General features: G+C 31.7%; 1 long non-coding RNA gene across 1 annotated transcript; it reads right to left on the bottom strand.

Annotated features, from left to right (window-relative positions):
- Positions 1-4,147: 4,147 nt before the first annotated feature.
- On the bottom strand, positions 4,148-6,587 carry LOC111369361. Its single transcript, XR_002698109.1, has 2 exons — positions 6,174-6,587; positions 4,148-4,538 (listed from the first exon to the last, which is right to left on the bottom strand). It is a non-coding gene; the product is annotated as an uncharacterized LOC111369361 (long non-coding RNA).
- Between the last annotated feature and the right edge of the window lie 994 nt (positions 6,588-7,581).

The following is a 7,581-nucleotide window of genomic DNA, read 5'->3' as shown; positions in this document are numbered from 1 at the left end:
AAGTTAGAAATTAACCACTGACACTCAGATAGTAATCCATGTGAAATCTCTCAGCGGATCTCCGATGTTTTGTTCTATAACAAAACATCTACGTGTTCATTTAAGTGTCACCACACTTTAACTTGTAAGATCGGCTATTTACTTCGTAAGTAAGAAATGACACACGTAATGGTCTATCCATAATAACGATATTTGTATCTCGTTATTATTTACAACCACAGACGTTTTAAGATTCAATCATATGCAATTTGTATCTCACAATCATAACTCCTTATGATTAACAAATTACTAAGATTTGAATCTATGGACTTCATTATTTAATTCAATTGAATATTAATTAATCAAATAATAGATCTGTCATAAATTCATCAACTATATATTAAAAGTGTTTACGTCCAAAGTCGATTGGAGCTAGGGCATAACACTTACAGAAGCACCTGAAACTGTGTGTAGTGGTGTTAAAGCCACATCGGCCACCATTTCTCTCACATATACTGCAGTTACTGGCTTTCCAATTCAGTTCGAACCCTCTCGTCAAAATATCCTCATACTCTCCAACTACAATCCTCTCTTCATCTCCATGCACTTCCACCGGCACCACCACAATTTTTTCGCAATTTTCCAATCCCTTCTGCAAATTTTCATCCTCATCCCAAATTGCTAAATCCAAATTATCTCTATTCTCACCCTGACAGTCAACCTTGTATCACAAAAGATCCTTAGGCAACTACTCTGTACAATCGGACAACAAATAAAGCCCTTCTACATTAACATAATGAAACTCCTGGATAGGAAGTGTCGTATTTCAGATTTGTGGAAGGCATCTACCTCTTTAAGTATTAGATATAGCAGCATTATAAACACAAAAAGAATAACTATGATAGGAAATGCTTTCAACTATATAGTCATTTTTTGGTAAACAAATCGTTGGATAGCCATGTTTGCCACAGTCGAGACGAAATCCGAGGTAACCGCAGTAGAATTCTTGTAAACCTTCAATATAGAATGGAAATGTAATGTTTGGGATATTGCCATAGTTCCTGGGCACGCAAGTTTTGTAATGAAAATCAGCAGGAGAAGATTTTCTTGATAAAAGGATAAAACAGAATATACAAAGATATGCAGATGTCAAGAAAGTGGACTTCATTTTATGAATCTTGAACAAGTGGCAATTAAAGAAAACTGTATATTTCATATTATGGTGAAATGAATTCAAAGCTTTAGACCCAATTGTTTCGCTGTCTGTGTCTGCCTATCAATGACTATTGAACTAAGAAAGTCAAACGTATTGACCAATCTGTCTGTATAGAGAATTGTTGAAAATTTGCACGAGGATTTGCAATAATGCTACTCGAACAAGGATTGGAAACAGGGTCTTTGATTTAAGCACCTGTGTGGATGTTTTTTTTTTAAACTATTCGATGATATTGCATCACGTGTCTACCTATTTTTAAAATCTGTCATTATTGCATAAACTCATTTCACTGGTTGTTGCCTTGTGGAATATGCAAGAAAGAGGTCACAGATTCAATCTATGCATGTGATGCCCTTAGTCAATCTATGCAAGTAGATGGAAAAAATTAAACTGGTCCATGATTCTACCAATTACATTTGTGGACTCTATTGGAAGCAGTCCACTGCTGATGGGATGTTTCTACTGTAGTCCATGGGATACTTCACTCCCTTTATTTTGCGCAATTACTACGTTAGACTGAACATTACGACGAACTCGGACTTGGTTGCTATCTTTATTGGATATAATTTCTGCGTTAAGAAAGGAGTATTTAAAAGATCTTAAAAATTGAACGCCCTTTAAAATTGCCTGAATTGGTGTTGAAAATGTTATAATTCTCTATATAGAATCTCAATGACATATCGTGATTCAAGTAGATCCTACCATCCACTTTTTTCTCTCTCTTATCATCTCAAATGTTGAAATGTTGAGATTTGAGTGATTCGAGTCCGGTGTCATGATTAAGTAGTAAGTTCTACCACATGTTTGTTATAAAACCATCTTCCTAAAGTTTTTCTCCTAAGGTATGTGGCTGAGGGGTTGTTTTACAAAGATTATGATAATAAAAAAAAAAAGATTTCGATAAATGTTAATGAAATATATAGTTGAAAAGTTGATAAATGTTGTGGATACTGCTCTAGAATGTTGGCAAAAACACAAATTAGGAGGACGTGAAGGAATAACTTGCAGTCATTGACAAGTACAAATTGTGCACTTATTTAAGCCATATTTCTAAACTTTTACATCTTCAAATTATTAATTTCTATTTAACTTAGGCTAATCTTTGTGTTTTTAGTGATGCACTATTTGGAAAGGGATGAAGGATTAATTAGCTATTCGATGTAAAGTTCCGAGATCAAATTTCATACTTTGAAAGTGGAGGACTTGAAAAGAATAATAAATTAAATGGGCCTAAGTTTTGGACTCAAATTCATTAACAATGAATTCCTAATTCAACATTCCAAAGTGGGCTGGAATTATTTTGTTGGGTAATTTTCGTATATAACCCAATGAAAAAAACAAAATTCCAGAATTACTATTACATCTTTCTTATTCTCAAATTGCTTCATATTGTAATTACATATTTCAAAACTATTATTTTAACGTGATAGCACTATTTTTAGTAATTAACTCCAATTAATATACAAAACAATTTATTACAATTCCTCAAAAGTCATCAACTAAATATCATATTCAATACTTTCAAAAAAAGATCATATTTAATTGACAGTAATCACCTCCATGATTCACGGAGTCAAAATACATTACCGTCTATACTTTTTTTTTCTCCCTTTTTTACTTGATTTGATATGAGCATATTAGTGTCGTATCTCTATTTTTTATAGTTTGGATGTATTATTTCAAAATCTATGATTTTAATTTTCTTTGGTACATTCCATTATTTGATTACAATTGACTCGAACTTTTCATACATTACATGTTAATACATTGTACAATCAGGTATTTGAGGAATTGTATATATAAAAACTTTCTTTGTACAATTTGAAATGTAGTTTCAAACATGTGTCACATGTTGTATGGGCTGATACATTTATATGTATTATTTATGATTGTATACAATTAAAAAATCTAAATATAATATTGGTTACTTTCAATCTATTACTCTAAATACAGCAATATAACATGAACTATGATATATGAAAAATTAGTGTATACCATGATATGTTTATCTCGGTATTTTGAAATTTCACATGATTTATTATCAGGTGTTGGGCTGCTGTAAATAATGTATAACGTGATAAAAAGTTTAAGCCGTCTCTTTTATCCTTATGCGATTGCCATTACGATTATATGTAACACATATCTTATGAAATTTTTTTTGTAACAAATGTAATATAATGGACTATGTGATATATGGGGGAAAAAAAAAAGACAAGAAGTAAATGGTAATTCGAAATCTGTAGTTGCATTCTGTTATATATGATACACTATCTATTAAAATGTTTGTTGCTATAAATGTTACATAGTATGTGACATTGCTATTGATGATTTTTCACAATTGATTGACTATTATATAATTTATATAGTATTATGGTGCAATGTTCGATGGTGTATATATGCTACAATGTCATTTAAATTTAGTGAAAAACTAGGTTAAATAACTAATTTATACGAAAACATTAGCTAAAATATATTCATGACCGAATTTTCATTTCAACAAAGCATAAGTAGATAGCAAATACGCAACATGTTTCAAACACAAAAAGAACGTCTTTGGATGAATGAAATCATTCGTACAATAGACACATATTTCTTATTTTGTTATGTTTCCAAGTACTAGAGAATGGCCAGCAGCCTCCATAAATACAATCGAATTTTAAACTGTAATTTAAGATCTAGACACAATATGAGAGCATTCTCAAGGTACTTATTGTCCTCATTCTAAAACAATATGGAAATCATGTGCATTGGCCAAATTTTAACATATAGGAAACGGACTGAAAAATTTAAATAAAATGAATTATTGGTTTCAAATCTGTGAATGAATAATCTAATTTGATGTTTCAATAACAGCGCATAATTCCAATGAACCAAATTATAGTTAGTAAACAAAACTATTTCCCAACCATCTAAAACAACTTTGTTCCTACTAATTTCAGGATTAGATCAATGGAAAAAGATAAAGAGGCGGACCCTTTAGTTACCTTTAAATCAACCTTTCTGTTTTCAAAAGAAGTTACAGTAAAACAAATCATTGGTTAATAAATTCATCAGAAACAACGAATTTAGATTTTGCTAAACCATCATCATCAACTCGAACAGGGAGACCGAGATCTTATCATTTGAAACATGTTCTACTCAACTACTGCTGCCTCTGCCAGTAATCAAAGTTATCTGTCCAGTAATCAAAACATGTTCTACTCAACTACCGAGATCTTATTTCCTATTGTAATCAAAATTATCTGTCCAGATTCTCTCGTCGAAATCGCCCACCAAGACACTGAATTGATCATTCATAGATCTCCAGCAGAAATTTATTCCATGCCTGATTTCATTGTGTTTTCTGGTGCAATTTCGCAAAAATCAGATAGTTCATTATGTATATATTCAAATAAAAGAGATCATACACACACAGAGAAATGGAGATTAATTTTGTAAAGATGGATTCTCCTATTTCGTTACCAAATACGTTGTACACATATATTTCTTGCAAATCATCTTCTATATTGTAATCAAATCCCAAAAGAGCAATTTAACATATCTGGTGCGAAATAGAAATCGAAAACCAGCAACCACTTCTCCAAAAATGTATCTTTAACTATATTTGTAGAAGATGATGTTTCAAAATATAATCTGTGCCAAAAATTCATGTTTGATTTTGGAAGTCATGAAATGCAGAACGTGAATTTGGCTGAATTCAAATTGGATTAGTTACAACATGGCTTTCGGGTTATATTTTGGGAAGTTAGTATAATTAAAAATAATTAATATTATAATTACTATTTTTTAAAAACATTCCCATCACATAGTAAATTGCGAATTAGTTTTCTGTGCTGAGGCATATATGAATTTTTCCCATTTTTATAACTATACAACACACACAATTGGGCCTTGGATTGGAATAAAAAAATAATAGGGCTGCCAAAATATATATGGCTATATTCCACACGCATTCGAGGGGAGAAAATAGGGAAAAAAATTCATAATCCTATTATTTTCATCAATTCAAAAATATAATTTAAAAATTCAAAATTCAGGTATATATTTAATCAATTAAAAATATTTATTAAATAAATATAATAAAGTCACAGTTATACAATTAATGGTTACAAATTCATAATTATATGTCATGGATTTATTTACTGATCACGTATCCTTAAATTAATTTGTCATGAATTATTTCGTGGTATCAAATCAAAAATTTTGTAGATCACAGATTATTTTGATGTCACGGATCATTCAAATTATTGGTCACAATTTATCTATGAATCACATATTTTCACATTTATTAGTCACGGATTATTTTTTTAAAGATCACAGGCCAAATCATTGGTCACACACACCAAAAACTCCACCCGCAATCCCATTTCATTACTAATACTTGGTCATAGAGCAACCAAATAGTTGGTCACAGTCACCATTACACCTCGTCCTCAACCAACAACAACAAAAATGATCACCAAAATACAATGCCCGACTGCACCACACCACCACACAAGTTGTCTAATGACTTCTATGTACTAAATCAAAAAATCAACATTACTTTCCCCACAAAGGAAGACTAGAAGGTACTAGGCAATAGGTAGCAATGGCACATGCCTACCACCAGTATCACTATAATTACACTATACCCCACTTGATGCTGCCCTTTTGAATGGTGAAAAGGAAAAACTAGCTCTGAAGATACATTAACATTGTTGCTTCCATTTTTAAAAACTTAATCCAGTAGCAATATCCCATATATCAAAAGGGAAAAAAAAAAAATTGAAAAAAAAAAAAAAAAAAAAACACAATTAAAATCCCCTTTTGTCATATTGACACAAATGGGGTTTTGGTAATTAATGTTTTAAAATTTTCATAATCCTGATTCTAAACAATGAATTCAAGCTTATGGCGCCAAATGCAGCCTTACTCTTCCCCAAAATCAAATCTAATTAGTAAATTGTATAAAATATAGCTTCAGAAACAAGAATTGAACCTTTGGTTTTGCAGGAAAATGAAAGTAAGTACACGCAAGCAATATTTGTGCCTCTTTGCCTTCCTTTTGTTTCAGCAGTTTTGAGAAAATCTTGGAGACAAAAACCCTTTAATCCATACTCAAAAAACACGCAAAGAAAGTGAGACTATGAGAGAAAGATTAAGGAAAAGATGGCAGAGGAAGGCCAAACGCGTAGCACACCACACCATATTATCACGACGCTATCTCTGCCTTACACCATAGAGAGAAAATAAACAGAATAGTCATCGGTAAGGTTGCTTTAGAGCTTCACCACCATCGTGAATCACCACTGCCGATGGCGACAGTGGTGTTTTGTGGTAGAGAGAAGGGAGAAAATATAGATGGTAGAGAGAGAAATGAATTATGGTTGAAATTGAATTTGAGTGAAATATTTAATATTTAAATTATTAAATCAATACCTGATTTCTGAATAATGAAACTTCAACCCTGATTTTTGAACTGTGATGTTTAAAGCCTTGATATCATGTAATTTCCTCAGGTAGCAGCTTGGAGCTTCTTGGGGAAAAAAATTTAGGCTGTTGAGGAAAGAATAAAAAAATAAGGTAGCAGCTTGGAAGAAAATAAAAGTTGGCGTTGGAAGTCATGCATTGCAGGCTGTGGGAAGAAAGGAAGAGAAGAATTCTTGGGCCTTTGCTTTGAAATTCAATCTTAGTGGCAGCCAACTTGAAGGAAGAAAAATGGGAGAATAAGGCCATCTCCAACCCAGCACCAAATTTTGCACCATTTTGCACTAAACCTTGTGTTTTTATCTTAATTCTTGCTGTGTGATTCCATTAATATGCCTATTTATATTGTTTTAATATTTGCGCACCATTAGGACAATAAGCTGTTTGTTCGTAGTGTTGAAAAACTCACTATAAGTAAAACATTATTATTGGGACACACCGGTAATAAATGTTAGGAATAACATTTATAACGTGTGCGATCGTGAGTGATAATCCTAAATATCAATGCATGTTTGTCATATGAATTCGAACTAGAAATAAGATCGTCTCGTGGTAACCATGGGTTTATTATATCTTGGGGAAGAATAATAAATAATAGTGAAATTATCGATCGTTACAATTGCATGAATTAAGATAATTATTACTGGTTGAAAATTAGAACTATGAATTGATTAATGACGTCGAAAATCCAATACGTTCACTTATTTGAATTTTAAACCAACTTTCATTGATTTTGCAAGTTTTAGTTACAGAAATTAGTTAGTTATTCATCAATCGTCTTTTTGTTCCAAACACGAATTTAAATATATCAAATGTACAATAATTGATCATTATTCCTTGTGGGACGATAACTCTCTCATTACGATTATTGCTTATACAATGAACTCGTACGTTTGCGGGATTTTGATGAACAATCATCC

This window comes from Olea europaea, chromosome 20 (assembly GCF_002742605.1).
Source record: "Olea europaea var. sylvestris chromosome 20, O_europaea_v1, whole genome shotgun sequence".
Classification (NCBI taxonomy): domain Eukaryota; kingdom Viridiplantae; phylum Streptophyta; class Magnoliopsida; order Lamiales; family Oleaceae; genus Olea; species Olea europaea.
This window is presented reverse-complemented; position numbering and strand designations above follow the sequence as displayed.